This window comes from Cervus canadensis, chromosome 16 (genome assembly GCF_019320065.1).
Source record: "Cervus canadensis isolate Bull #8, Minnesota chromosome 16, ASM1932006v1, whole genome shotgun sequence".
Taxonomy (NCBI): domain Eukaryota; kingdom Metazoa; phylum Chordata; class Mammalia; order Artiodactyla; family Cervidae; genus Cervus; species Cervus canadensis.
The window spans coordinates 59,022,560-59,038,267 of NC_057401.1; positions in this window are offsets into that span (position 1 = coordinate 59,022,560).

Below are 15,708 nucleotides of genomic sequence, written 5' to 3' on the forward strand. Positions count from 1 at the left end.
CAGCTGATGTCGAGTGGTTTAGGTAGGGTTCAGGAAGCAGAAAAGTTCAGGAAAGAGTTTGCTTTTAGACTCGATTCAGGGGCTTTTCCTTAAAGAGGCTGAGTGAGTACATTCAAAGCACTTGTGAGTCTGGAATTCAGATTGCATTACAAAATGAAAATAATGAAAACGATACCTGTGTCAGATAAATTAAGCGTTCCTATCAAAATATCAAGTTTAAAACACCACGTAGTATGTTCCCTGTTGACATACTCAAAGAAAAAACAATATCCATTTCCCTCATGTTTTATTAAATTTTTAAGTTATTAAATTGTGGATACATATCATTTTACCACTTATCAAAGGTCCTGTGAAACAGCAAATTAAACAGTGCGCACTGTTCCGCCAGGTCCTGAGGTCGAAGCAGCAAAAAAAAAAGTTGAAAAATAGTTTATTGTGCATAAGATTCAGCATCCGGATCAGGCTAAGGCATTGCAATGATTGTTGACTTAGAAGCAGGTCATGTTACAGGCACGTTCCTCCAGAAATGAAACAGGGAAGCATCTTTGATGCCAAGGGGAAACATGGCCCTGGGTTCCTTTCTGTTTCTCCAGAACTGTATTTGGAGGGATTGAGAGAATACTATACGAGAGGCAGGGGGTGGTAACAAATAAAAAGATAAATGTGTACTTACTCATCGAAATACGGCTTTGATCCAGTCTGTATTCACAATGCATTGAGTATTAACATATGAGAAAAATATTAGAGCAAGGTATTTATTAGATGAAATATAAATAAAACAGCAACAAGTTGTTCACTCCAAGTTAGCTACAAGCAATTTAGCATTGTTGCCCTGCACACAAAAATAACATGAAAGAAATGTAGTCATTGTGTTAAACAAATGTCAATAGTATAAAGGAAGCTGAAAGTTCATGGAGAGAGATTAAAAATATCCCTCTTATGCTGATGAAAAAAGCACATGGATAGTCCTGCCTGAAGCTAAGATACGATCTCACAATGTGTTCACCATACATTTTCCACATGCGAGAGAAAAGGATACATATTTCAGAGTGAGCTTTAAAAGAAAGGGAACAGAATCAAGCAACTGGGAGCACGTCACCAGTGGAACTTTTAGGGTAACAAAACCAAAGATGACCTTGGCCAGAACAGCGAGGCTGTTTTTTACATATTGTCATTAATTAGGGGATACATTTGAGTAATTTGACACTATGGGAAGACATGCATACTGAGATCAAAAGATTTTAAATATTTTTTAAGGGCTTCTTTTTAAAATGAATAGCTTGAGTTTAAATAACTTAAAAAAACAAAACAAAACTGTCTTTATGTGCTAAGTCGATTCATTCATGCCCAACTCTTTATGACCCCATGGACTGTAGCCCTCCAGGCTCCTCTGTCCATAGGATTCTCCAGGCAAGAATACTGGAGTGGGCTGTCTTGCCCTCCTCCATGGGATCTTCCTGACCCAAGGATCGAACCTGCCTCTCCTGCATTGCAGGCAGATTCTTTACCACTGAGTCACCAGGAAAATCCCGAAGTGCCCTCATATACTCTCTGTTTAAAGGCTTTTCTCCTTATCCTAATCAGCTCAGGCCGCTCTAATGAAGTATCACGGTCTGAGCAGCTCAAGCAGCAGACCTGACATTCTCGGCTCTGGAGGCTGAAGTCTGGAGCTGGACAGGGTTGGGTTCTGGGGAGGGCTCTCACTGTGCCCGCCTACCTTGGAGAGGCTACAGTAAGTAACAGAAGTTACCAATTACAGTAAGTCCCCTAATATGAATGAGTTCTGTTCTGAAAGGGCACTTGTAAGTCCGACAGTTAGCCTAGACACCCAACACAAAACCGACTACAGAGTACTGTACTGCAATAGGCTTATAATACTTCTCACACAAATAATATGTGCAAAACAACCACGTGCAAAAAAATAACTAAAAAAATCTTACAGTGCAGTGAACTTAAAACGGACAGTATTAATTACAACAGCTGCCACGCAGGGGCTGGCATCCGTGAACAGGCAAGAAGAGTGACTGACTGGGGAGGGGAGGAGGTGGGAGACGGCAGAGCTGAAGGGTCGTCAGCAACGGGGGGACGCAGGGCCGGCTGCAGCGCCATGCACGCCTGACGCTGATGGACCGCATTCACATCTTTAGAAGGTCGCAACTTGAAGGCTCTTTTGTCGTGGACTTACTCTCTAAGGGCATTGATCCTGTCAAAGGGGCCCCACTCTCGTGACCTCATCTAACCTGGTCACCTCCCAAAGCCCCCACCTCCCAAATCCATCACACTGGGGGTTAGGGCTTCAAAATATGGATTTGGGGAGGACGCACTGAAGTGCATCACGTGATTACTACAGAATTTGGGAAACTGAAACAAAACATAGTTTTAGTCTATACCACTGATTGGTATTGGTCAAGAATGGGATTCTAGCTTGGTTTGGTCACCGTGGGGGTTTGTACCCTGGAGCCCAAGCCCAGCCCACCACCTGGTCTTATGAATGGACTTCGAGGAGAGCCCAGCCCTGCCCTCTCATTTACATAACGCGGCTGTTTGCTCCTTACAGCTGCAGAGTCCAGTAGAGGCCACAGGGCCAGTGAGGTCTACAGTAGTCACCGTGTGGGTTTCACAAGAAAGGTTCGCTGACCCTGGAGAGTTTTACTGTCCAGTCCAGCAGTAGCCATGTGCTCGTGAGCCCTTGAAATGTGGCCAGTCCATTGAGGTGAACACTCAAGACAAAATACACAACGGATTTCTAAGACTTAGTGCAGAAAAGTATGTAAAATCATAAGTTAATAAGGTTCTGCATCAACTGCATCTTGAAATGATGATATATTGGGTATATTTGTTTCTATAATACACTATTAAACTCAGTCTCACCCATTCACTTTTACTTTTTATGCAGGTTCAAGAAAAATGAACACAGCACACGTGGCTTGCATTTGCAGCTCTTGTTACATTTCTAACCCTGGTCCAGAGAAACTGGACTGTTTTTAATCAGGAAGACTGCATTCTGAGCTCTGCTTCCAGAATTAGCTCTTGAGTTATAAAAATTGGGAAACATTTTCATTTTCTGTTCTTGGACAAAATTGCTTAATCTTGCTAAACTTGAATATAGATAATTGGATCACTGTAAATATTGATTTGGTGATATTAAATTGGGGATTTTTCACACTGGCCCTTGAATCAGTTCAGTTCAGTTCAGTGGCTCAGCTGTGTCCGACTCTTTGCAACCCCATGGACTGTAGCACGCCAGGCTTCCCTATCCATCACCAACTCCTGGAGTTTACCCAAACTCTGTCCATTGAGTTGGTGGTGCCATCCAACCATCTCATCCTCTGTTGTCCCCTTCTCCTCCTGCCTTCAATCTTTCCCAGCATCAGGGTCTTTTCAAATGAGTCAGCTTTTCGCATCAGGTGACCAAAGTATTGGAGTTTCAGCTTTAACATCAGTCCTTCCAATGAATATTCAGGACTGATTTCCTTTAGGATTGACTAGTTTGATATCCTTGCAGTCCAAGGGACTCTCAAGTGTCTTTTCCAACACCATAGTTCAAAATCATCAATTCTTCAGTGCTCAGCTTTTTTTATAATCAAACTCTCACATCCAAACATGACTACCGGAAAAACCATAGCCTTGATGAGATGGACCTTTTTTGGCAAAGTAACATCTCTGCTTTTTAATATGCTGTCTAGGTTGGTCATAACTTTTCTCCCAAGCAGTAAGCGTCTCTTAGTTTCATGGCTGCAATCACTATCTCCAGTGATTTTGGAGCCTCCCAAAAATAAAGTCAGTCACTGTTTCCACTGTTTCTCCATCTAATTGCCATGAAGTGATGGACCTGATGCCGTGATCTTTGTTTTCTGAGTGTTCAGCTTTAAGCCGAGTTTTTCTCTCTCCTGTTTCACGTTCACCAGGAGGCTCTTTCGTTCTGTACTTGAGAGGTATCATCCCTGTAAGTGAACCCGTCCTGAATTGTCAGTGTTTCCTCCTGGGACCCACTGCTTGTCGCCTCCCCGATGTTCAGGCCTCCTGCTCTCCCTTCTCCGTCCGTCCACGGTGGGGGTAGGGGGTGCTCCTTCACTGTTTGGGTAACTGGAAGGTCGCCTCTGCCCCCTCCTCACCCGCTTCCTCTCCACCCACCACGGGGAGGCAGGCGGCCCAGCCCCGACAGTGAGTGTGATCTGGCTTTGCTTCAGGCCCTTCCCTGCAACCCGCCCCCCCACCACCACAACGGCCCTCATCGGACCCCCAGCGAAGCCCAGGAAGTGATGGAGCCACCGGGCAGAGAAGTAGGGGCCCCCGGGAGCAAGGCGCCCCCGCACTGGGTGGTTTAGCACCACTTGCAGTGTGAGACCATTCACACTCCTCTCTTGCCTCTGGATTGTCTGCAGGCCTGGGTGGCTCCCCAGGGCCACTCCCGCTAAGAAAGAAAACAGGCAGGACTGGAGAAAAGCAAGAGGCGCGATGAGGACTGGAAACTGGATGTCTCTGCGGAGGCGCCATCCCAAGAGGGTCAGGCGGGCTCCAGTCCCACTGAGGATGGCGGGGAGTGTGGGGACCCGAGGTGGACCGAGGGCCTGGACTCTGAGATGCGAAGGCAAGGGGCTGAGTCCTGCCCCCAAGGTCGCAGAGGCAAGACCTCGCACAAAGGCCACACAAGCGGAGCCCAGAACCAAGGTCAGCTCTGAAGCTGGCTGAGCCCCTTGGTATCCTTGCCAAAAACCTCTGATCATCACTACTAAGCTTCCTGACCCCACTTAGACAAGAAGCCCACTCCAGGGCTCACCCTATAGCACTCCAATCACCTAACACCAAACTTTCAGCAGGAATTTTCTTTGTCTTGAGGCTGTAAAAATTAGCTGTTAACCCACGAAAACTATCGACTCTCCCTGGTCTGTCAGGAGATCAGCCTGCTGCATTCACAGTGCCCGCTTTATCTCTGCCCTTTGTTCTTAATAAAATCACTCCCTTCTGAAATGCTCTGTCTGGAAATTCTTTTCCTATCCACACTCAAACTGCCTCAGAAGGTGGGAGGGATGAAGAACAGGCAGATCGTGGATGAGATGGACATTTAACAAGCTACATAAACTCTTTGAAGACCTGAAAAGTGCATGATTGGATTTTTGTTTGTGCGAATTAGATTCCCCACCCAATAGTGGATGCTCTGACTATATTCCTTCCAGCATCTCTTCATTGTTGATGTGTAGACTCTGGCCTAAGACCCTGTGTAAAGTGAAAGTGAAAGTCTAGTTGCTCAGTCGTGTGTGACTCTTTGGGACTCCATGGACTGGAGCCCGCCAGGTTCCTCTGCCCAAGGAACTCTCCAGGCAAGAATACTGGAGTGGGTAGCCTATCCCTTCTCCAGGGGGTCTTTCCAAACCAGGGATCGAACCCAGGTCTCCCTCATGGCAGGTGGATTCTTTACTGTCTGAGCTACCAGGGAGGACTAAGACCCTGTGGAAGCTTCTTTAAAAGTGTTCTGACTTCGTATTCTGTCCTCAGGTTAGAAACATGGGATAATTTTAAAAATCTGCACAGCATCCCGTTGTGGGTCCTGCCAAACCCTTCAGCCTCTGCAAAGCTGCTCTGGGGAGGACCGCATCACTGTCACCAAAGTATCGGAGTTTCAGCTTCAGCATCAGTCCTTCCAATGAACACCCAGGACTGATCTCCTCTAGGATGGACTGGTTGGATCTCCTTGCAGTCAAAGGGACTCTCAAGAGTCTTCTCCGACACCACAGTTCAAAAGCACCAATTCTTTGGCACTCAGCTTTCTGTATAGTACAACTCTCACATCCATAGATGACTACTGGAAAAACCATAGCCTTGACTGGACGGACCTTTGTTGGGAAAGTAATGTCTCTGCTTTTTAATATGCTGTCTAGGTTGGTCATAACTTTCCTTCCAAGGAGTAAGGGTCTTTTAATTTCATGGCTGCAATCATCATCTGCAGTGATTTTGGAGCCCCCCAAAATAAAGTCAGCCATTGTTTCCACTGTTTCCCCACCTACTTGCTTCAAACTTTCCAAATGTGTAGAAAAGATAATGAAAGTGGAAAATGTCTGTGTTGATGATGTCCTGTTTCAGAGGTTGCTGCGGTGCTTGGTCTCCTGGGCTCTCCTTGAATTCTGGGTGTTGACTTACCTGGGGCTGGTGGATGCCTAGGGAAAGCAGGCCTGGCAGAATGCCTCCATCCTCCCACCTGGGGTCCTTCACTTCCTGTCTTCCTTTCAAAACTGAAGATCTTTGCATGTCAAGCTTTTGCCTGGCTACTCTGACGTTGCCCCAGTCACAACTGCAGACCCCAGGAAATCGTGCTGAAGGACACCGCCCAGTGAGAGCAAAGGTGTGCCCTGCCCCACGAGAAAGGAATGACAATGAACGTAACTAAGATGGCCAAGAAATATAGACACACTGACAAGAAAACTACGAAAACAGAAAAGCGGTAAACAAATAAGTCAGGCCAAGTGCAGAAAAACACATATAAATTGGGTCTAATATTCAAAAAGATGCACAACCTCGCAGGTGACCCAAAACATGCAACCTCCAGCAGCAAGGAGATACACACTATTGCCCTTCACCTGCACAAAAGTTTAAATTGCCACCCTCTATAGGTGATGCAAAGGTGGGGAAATGTACAGGGTTGTATATATACGGCTAAAAACCTGACAGCAATGTGTTAATGCAGAATCTGGCAGCGACCATCAAAATGTAACACGAACGTGCCCAGACGCCCCTCTTCCTGGAATCTGCCTTATATAACTTTTGACACACGGACAAAGGTACTGATATAGTGGCAAGGATGGCCTTTGTTGGAACTCTTGTAATAGCCAAGAGCATAGAAGAAAGAGAATAACTGATGATCCAAAGGGAATTAAATAAACTTTATTTCACTCTCAATTACAGCTATTGGGAAAAGAAAAAAATGCGGCCAGGAAAGGGGTCTGATAATACCGCAACCCCTTTAAAAAACCAAATAGAAAGGAAAGAGCACACTATTAATACGTGTTCGGTGTACTTGCCGGCTCTTGGCAGGGGAGCCGTGTACTCGTTTTGGGAGAACAGAACTATAGAACTACAGATCTCTGCCTGGCAAGTGAGGACACAGGCACCTGTTGTTGGAGGACTCTGCCCTTTGGCAATTCTGAAAGTGCCCTCCTGACATTTTTCCTGTGAGTATCAAATGCTTAAAACTCAGTGTGTGAAAATATTTTGGGGCAAAAATGCACATTCGGACTTACTGAAGCATCCTTGCTATTTTTACCTACAGTCCCTGCTACCTCATTCCAAGAGGAATTTTGTTAACCCTTTCAGTCTCCAAAGGTAGCTATCACCTGTAATGAATACTGCAACTGTGCTTGAGACTCAATTTGGGAGCATATATGCTCAGTTGTGTCCAACTCTATGACCCCATGGACTGTAGCCAGCCAGGGCCCTCTGACCATGGGATTTCCCAGGCAAAAGCACTGGAGTGAGTTGGCAGCTCCTACTCCAGGGGGCCTTCTCTTCCCAACCCAAGGATCAAATCCACATCTCCTAGGTCTCCTGCATTGGCAGGCGGATTCTTGACCACTGTGCTACGTGGGGAGCCCTGGGAATGTGGTATCTCTTGTTAATTATGAACCCTCTCCTAGAATGCCTTTGAGATCCTCCTGCATGCTTTATTCCTCCTGCTCGTGGACACATCTTCTTTGGGGTAACTCCACAGTGTGCCTGGTGGGACATCTTTTCACCAAAGTCTTTCTACACGACAACAGTAGAAAGCGCTGTAGCCTTCACGTAGCTTCTTTCTGAGGAAAGCGTGCTTACCCAGTAGCCTGGCACTCTGCAAGCGCCATTTTCAAGAGTAAACAGGATTTTTCCATAATAATCACACAGACGTAAAACAAGGCAATGTTCAAAGATCCTGTGTGTTAACTAACATGTGTCAGAGTCAGAACACATTTAACAATTGGCCCAGTCTACCAGTATCAAGCTCTGCATTTTTCCTCTTTTATTTCCATCATTCTCCCGTAAATGAGCTTCTCTTAGCTGTCTGCTTTTGCCGAATGTAGGCGAGTTGACACTTCCCACCCGCCGCTGCTGGGCTATGGACAGGTTTCTCCTCCAGCGTCTATACAGCGGTGTTCTTCACCTTGATGGCCATGCTGCAGCCTGAACCCCAGTCAATGTGCGATGGGCAGAATCATCATCCAGACAGACCAGTAACTTTATCAAAATGAAAATCATTTCTCATCTGGGGAAAGTCCTTTTATTTTAGGAATTGCCTTTTATTTCTGGTTTCTATCTTTCCAGTTGCAATCTATATTAGTGAATTCCTCTTCCTGTGTAAGTTGGTGAGAGGTGAAATGCCCTTGGGGAATCTGTCTTATCTACAGAAGGGAAGTGAAACATGGGGATGGGGGAACCACTTCCGCTTTGGAGTCAGGACACACTTGGGTTGAAGCCCAGGGGGACCACTTTGGGGCTGAGTGAAGCCCAACAGCTCGGCAGCCTCTCTGCCCCCTGGTTTCCATCTTTGGACGTGTTGTGATACCTGCTCTGCACACTGTGAGAAGTCCAGTGATGCTGAAAAATGTCTGATGAAGCCAGGCCCACAGGAGGCACTCAGGTAGTAGTGTTATTGGATTCTGTTGCAGATGGAAACAATAGCACGTTATTTTGATCTTAAAACCAAGCTTGAAAAGATCCTCCTTCTCACCCCGCTGCCTACTGTACCTGTGGATGGATGGCTGTACAATGCAGAGGGCGGGCTTCAGAGAGAGATGAATAAACCAGCTTAAAGAGTGTCCTGCTGTGTATTGTCTGGGGCAAGACAGGCAAGCTCTCCACACGTCTTCTCTTATCAAAAAGGGAGGGTGTGGACACTGAGATTCCTGGGGTTTTGCCACAATGGACCGAACACCTGATGTGTTCCCCTCTCAGGGTGTCTCAGGTCAACTGTTCTCAGTCAGAATCTGACTTTGTAAATTAGGGTTCTTTACCACTAGTTTACAGACAAGGGACAGGAAACCCAGTCTTGGCTGTGTGATCATTTTGGCGTCCAGATCCAAGGAGGAGACTGTAAGGGTGCTGAAAAAGAGACTGCCAGGCCCTGGGATGGAGGCTTGTGCCCCCGAAATGGGGTACAGGCAGACACAGCAGGACATTTATGCAGGGCCTCCCCACAACCTCCAGGGCGGGCTGGCTGCTTCTGGTTCATGGGATTCGCATCCTACAGCTTCAGCTACTGGAAGAAGATGCAATGAGCATCTCCTGTGAACACTCATTTCTAGGAGGACAGCATCCCCAGTCCAGCAGGGGCCCAGCACCTGCCTCTAGAAAATGCCTCTGGGAACACAGAACCCTCCAGATGTGCTCCAGGGAGGCACACCTGGGCAGGGTCACATTTCAGAAGCTGCCCTTCTCTTTGCCAACGTCTCTGGGCACCAAAATGTTGCCTGAAGCTAGAAGCCGAGGTCTCCTAAGCTCAGCCATCATCCTCCTCACAGTCTCTAAGGGAGATTCAACTGGCAATCACGAAGACAATGAAAACAGGCTTTGAGAATGACTGAGTTGACACAATGGGAAGAGCAATGCAACATTTACTTTTCAGAAAAAAAAAAAGTGTAATTAAATACAACAAGTGGGGGTGTTTAACTTTCCGAACATTCTATCAAGAAATGTTGTTATTGTTGTTCGGTTGCTAAGTCATGCCTCACTCTTCGACCCCATGGACTGCAACACACCAGGCCCCTCTGTCCTCTGCTATCTCTTGGAGTTTTCTCCAACTCATGTCCATTGAGTCTGTGATGCAAACCAACCTCCTCATCATTTGTCGTCCCCTTCTCCTCCTGCCCTCAATCTTTTCCAGCATCAGGGTCTTTTCCAAGTCGGTTTTTCACATCAGGTGGCCAAAGGATTGGAGCTTCAGCTTCAGCATCAGTCCTTCCAATGAATATTCAGGGTTGGATACTTAAAAGTGCCAACTTCCATCTCTTCAACCACTGCCTGGATAAAAGAATCTATATTTGACTAAAAATCCTGTGAAAATGAACATTCATGAGACAAGGCCTGAAATTCCATATATAACTCTCTTTGTTGTACACTTGGAGTTAACACAATATTGTAAATCAACTATACTCCAATGTAGAATAAAAGTTGACCAACAAGCTTGATGCTTAGGAGACAAAAATCTAGATGAATTGGAACCATACAGAGTATGTTATTTGACCATAATGTATTTAAATTAGAAAATGATGACAAAAGAGGTTTTGGAAAATTTACAAACATTCCTTCATTAGACTGTTAATTCTAAGTAAACCATCAATCAAGAAAAATAAACTGATAATATTTAAAATTAAAAAAAAGAAATGCAGGAAACATTATCTTCAATCACTGTACTATAAAGAGAAATGGACCAAAGAAAATCACTATTTGTACAATTATCAGGAGCAATTAAACTTCCATGTGTGGCATTGCTCTGTTTAGTTCATTTATAAAACCATGTTTGCCACAATATATTTTACCCAGAAATCAGCAAAGTTGCTATATTACAAATAGAATTTCCAGAGCCAGTAGTTCCAATCAAATGTGGCAGTAGCCAAAGTCAATTTTCATTTGGGGTTTCCTGGGTGGCTCAGTGGTAAAAAATCCACCTGCAATTCAGGAGATTCAAGAGATGCTAGTTGGATACCTAGTTTAGGAATATCCCCTGTAGGAGGAAATGGCAACCCACTCCAGGGAAATCCCACGGAGAGGATCTGGTGGGCTACAGTCCTTGGAGTCACAAAGAGTTGGACACAGCTAACCACACACCCACAATTTTCATTGATGGAGTCTATCTTTAATTTGTTGTAAGAGTTTTGAGATAATTTTGGACATCTTTTGGTGGGGGGGTTGGTGCAGCCAGTATGTAAAAATCATCATAATTCTGATTCCATTGTGTTACACCCCATGTGTCTAATTTGTATAGCTGCGCTTCTGATACATAAAACATTCAAGAATGTTTTGTAGGAAATATGCCCTTCACTGTATCGATTTCTATCAAAACAATCTACAACATTGCAAGCTCGACCTTTTCTTCTTTAAAGACAAAATAGTTCCCCAAAGTGACAACATCAAAATGTTATCATGTAGAAAACCCTTTGGAAAGGCATGTATGTGTCACCAGGAAATAACAGATGAGGGTAAGAGGCGGCCTCTTGCCCTGAAAGGTGATGGATCCCTGGATGGGAGAAGGTGGATTTCGTGGGCCCGTTCCCACCGTGACCAGCAGCCCCACTTGTGAATTCCTGGAGATCAGAGTGTCCTCTGATGAAGGCTATGCCTCCACGTTTTGCCAGTCTTTACTGAAGCTTTTCAAGGACTTTGTTTTGTCAGCAGGATTATTGGTTTTCAGTCTTAATCACTAATACGGCAAACTGTGAAGTGGAGAGATGGAGGAAAGGTTAGCGACATTGGAATGGCTGAGGTCTGTGACTGTCAGCTAAGTCATTTAGTAAAAGAGAAACCTGTCATGCCAACATCCACATTGACTGTGGCTTCTTTGAGCATGGAACATGCACTGCTCATTTAGAAGACTAGGATTAAGTAAAGGGAAGGAGTGACCTGAACTAGAACTTGGCAGTTGAGGACTGTGAAAAATCAGTCATCCAGGAAAGTGCTATTTTAATGGAAACTTTAAAATCAAAATTATGCACAGAATCCATGACGCATCATGTACAGAACTGTAAGTAAAGACAAGGTCACCATCGCTGCTCGCTCCTGTTACGTCAAGCTCCAGGTTGGCTTGACACGGCATGGTCTGCCGGACACGGGCTGGACGTTCTTGAGGACAGATCTTCTGGGACGGGAGTCGTCCGGGTCAGAGTCGCCGTCTCCCTGTGATCACGGCACAGAGCAGGGGGGAGAGGGAAGGGGGGGAGACGTGTATACAATTAGGCGCTAAGCTGCTCGGTAGGGTCCGACTCTTTGTGATCCCATGGGCTGTAGCCCACCAGGCTCCTCTGTCCATGGGATTTCCCAGGCAAGAATGCTGGAGTGGGCTGCCATCACCTTCTCCAGGAGATCTTCCCAACTCAGGGATTGAACCCAAGTCTCCTGTACCTCCCAAATTGGCAGGGGCATCCTTTACCACTAGCACCACCTGGGAAGCCCGTATACCATACAATTATTCATATGTATACATATATATATATATAATATATATTAATTTATTGTATCAAAGATAACTGCATCATTATTCATATCATTATTATATTGTAATATGGGCTTCCCTAATGCCTCAGATGGTGATGAATCTGTCTGTAATGTGGGAAACCTGGTTTTACTACCTGGGTCGGGAAGATGCCCTGGAGAAGGGAATGGCTATCCACTCCAGTATTCTTGCCTGGAGAATTCCATGGACAGAGGAGCCTGGTGGCCTACAGTCCATGAGGTCACAAAGAGTCAGACATGACTAAGTGAGTTTCAGTTTCTCCTCACCTATAATATATCTTTATAATAATTTTATTATAATCTATTAATAATTGATAATAAAATAAGTTACTACAATAAGTGATTGACATTATTTATCATTGATAGACAATAGGATATCATATCTAAAATATATACAGATATATAATGTGTACACACATATGCACATACACATACATGCAAACATGCATGCGTACTTATATGTATTGTCTGTTTTTATTTCTGGTACAAGTTTTGCAAGGCAAAAGTTAGCTTATGTACATTTTTATGCAATTTCTTTCAGATAATGGATTGGTTTCTCTGGTCCTGAGCATCACAGCTCTTAGAAAGCTTCCTGGCCTGGCCCCGACCCCCACCATGTAAATCAGGGTAGGCTACTCAGACTGAGCTCCACGTTCACACGTGTCCACCCACCCTGTGTGCAGAGGGACCAAGCTCAGGCAGTTTTCCAGGCAGATGTAAGTGCCTGGGAATGTGGTTTTCAAAAAGCCAAAGAACTGAGGTGAATCTTCATATCAGATATCAGGAAATGAATATGGGGAACGACTCCTAAGGGGCGGACATGTACTTTTCAAATGAGAAGCGGCGTGACTTATCCACAGACCAAGAAAAGAAGTGTTGGGATGTAGACAGGCCCAGCCTGGGGGCCACATTGCAGAAGCGCTTAGAGCCCGATCCAGGTGGGAAGGGGACTTGGTGTCTCAGCGCATGGATGAACCGAGATTTATGAACAGCGCTGGACCCCAGATGAGCTATTTGTAGGAAAGACCTCACGCATGTGTGGCAAAAAGAACTCTCCCAGAAACAGGACAGATGAGTTCTGCATGTCAGAAAAGTTATATTATTGCAGGACAATTCCTAAAACCTAAGTGAAGCCCCACTCGAGAGGATGTGTCTGAAAAAAAAGTTTAAAGAGGACCCACCTTGTGTTGGGAGAACACAACAGAAGAGAAGGACAATTCCCACTGTGACTCAGTCACGCTGATGACATGGGAAAAAGGACACAGCTCATGGTCGGCGTCTGGAGGTCCCACTTCCAGGCTTCTGCTGGAAGCCTTATTCAGCTAAAACACTGTATCTGATAACTCTCAGCTTGCTCTGCTGACAATGTCATCTCCCAGGAATTAGAGAAGGAATCAAAGGCAACTGTGACTCTGGAACTGATGCAGAGTACCAGCAATTGGATGTTGACTGAAGGGGAAGAGGCAGAAATTTGGGGGGAGCTGCTTTGCCATCCTGGTGTCTGCTGTCCTGCGTGCAGACTCCCCGGGGATGAGACGGGATCTCACCAAGGGTAGTTCAGCAGGTCTCAGGAGGATGAGCAGGTTGAAAGGTGCTCAAAAGTATGATTGTGATGTACTGTGTGGTTACTTTTAAGAGGGAGAGAGGAAAGGGAGAGAGAGAGAGAGAGAAGGAGAGAGACAGCATCCATAATGGACTTTCTGATGAACTCATCTTTCACAAGGACATGTGGAAAAGATTAAAGGGAGGGTTTGTGTATAAGGAACAATGAGAAAGTTAAGATCACATACTTGAAAAATTTTGACAGGAAAATGAATGCTTAGAATGACCCATGGCTTTCAAAGTTGATAAAGACAAAACTTAGCTTCTTAGTCCATATTTCAAATCATAAAAAGAAAAGCAAGGAAGATCTAGACACACTGCTGGGAGGAGACGCTCTGAAAACAGAATTTTCTAAAACTTTATCAGTGACCTGCAGGGGACATTATCCTTTAAATATAGCTAATTATAGTGGACACTTTACACAGGAAGGTACAAAAATGGTCATTGAGTACATGCAAAAATGCTCGATTCTGTTAGTCATCAGGGAAATGCAAATCAACATACTCCACCTATCAGAATGGCTTTTTTTTTTTTTCTTCCGTGATAGCACCAAATGTTTCTGTGGAGTAACTGGAACTCTTGTATGTTACTGGTGGAGATGTAAAAAGTACAACCACTGTACTTGAAAATGTTTGCCTGTTTCTAATAAAGTAAAGCATGCAGTGATTTTATGGTTCAGGAATCCTAACCTTAGGCATCTCCTCAAAAGAAATGAAAACATATCTACAGAATATATGGACAAGAAGGTCCGTGGCAGCTTTAACCATCATAGCAAAAAAACTAGACAGAAAATGGGTTCATCAGCAGGAGACTGGCTCAACGGTGAGGCGTCAACAATGGAATATCCTGGAGGAATGAAAGCAGATGAGCGTGAGTGTCAAGTTCCAAATCAGGTAAATGTAAATCCAATCAGTGGTTTAAGAAAAGAAAAGAGAAAGGACGGAGGCTGCCCTGGAGGATGTGGGGATGAAGGCTGACTAGAAATGGACCTGAGGGTACTTTCTGAGACGGTGTAATTTCTGTATCTTTATAGGGATTTGGTGACACAGGCGCATACATTTTCCAAAAACTCAGTGAGTAAACACTTAGGATTTGTACTTTTCATTCTACTTGAGTTTTGTATCTGAAACAAAAATCTGTCAATAAATATTAAACTCTAAATGCTGAATTCTGCCACTTACTGTAAAATGCGCTGGAAAAAAAAGCATAGATGAATGGGTGGATAAAGACATACAAAACAAGCACAGTAAAGTGGTCTTGGCAGACTGTACTTTGTGAACATATTGGTATTCCAACATTCAACTTTGCTGGATGTTGAACATTATAATAAAATGTTGGAAAATATTCATATGAAGGAATGAAGGAGATATGTAATAATTCTTTATCAAAGTAACCTGAAGTGTTCTATGCTGGTGTAATGTTTTCTAGCCTAGATACATCATGTACAATGAGCTGAGAGTTTGTGGATGAAGTCAGGGTCAAGATTGAGGAACGCTAGAGATTCAAACATAGTTCTGGTTGCAAAATAGGATATGAAAGTTTTACTAAAGTCATATACTATTTAAATTGGCATTTGCCCTGAGTAAAGCGATCCTCTAACTTCTCATTATCTGTTCCTGAAAAATGAAGACCGTGGCATGGCAAACTCTGAGGCTGGAGTGAACATTGAAAGAGATGATGTGAGTGAATGATTGCGCTGTGCTTGGTCGTGTCAACTCTGCGAGCTCATGGACTGTAGCCCGCCAGGCTCCTCTGTCCCTGGGATTTTCCAGGCAAGGATACTGGAGTGGGTTGCCATTTCCTTCTCCAGGGGATCTTCCCGACCCAGAGATTGAACTCGCGTCTCTTAATGTTTCCTGGATTGGCAGGTGATTCTTCACCGCTAATGTCACCTGGGAATGCTTAAACATGTAC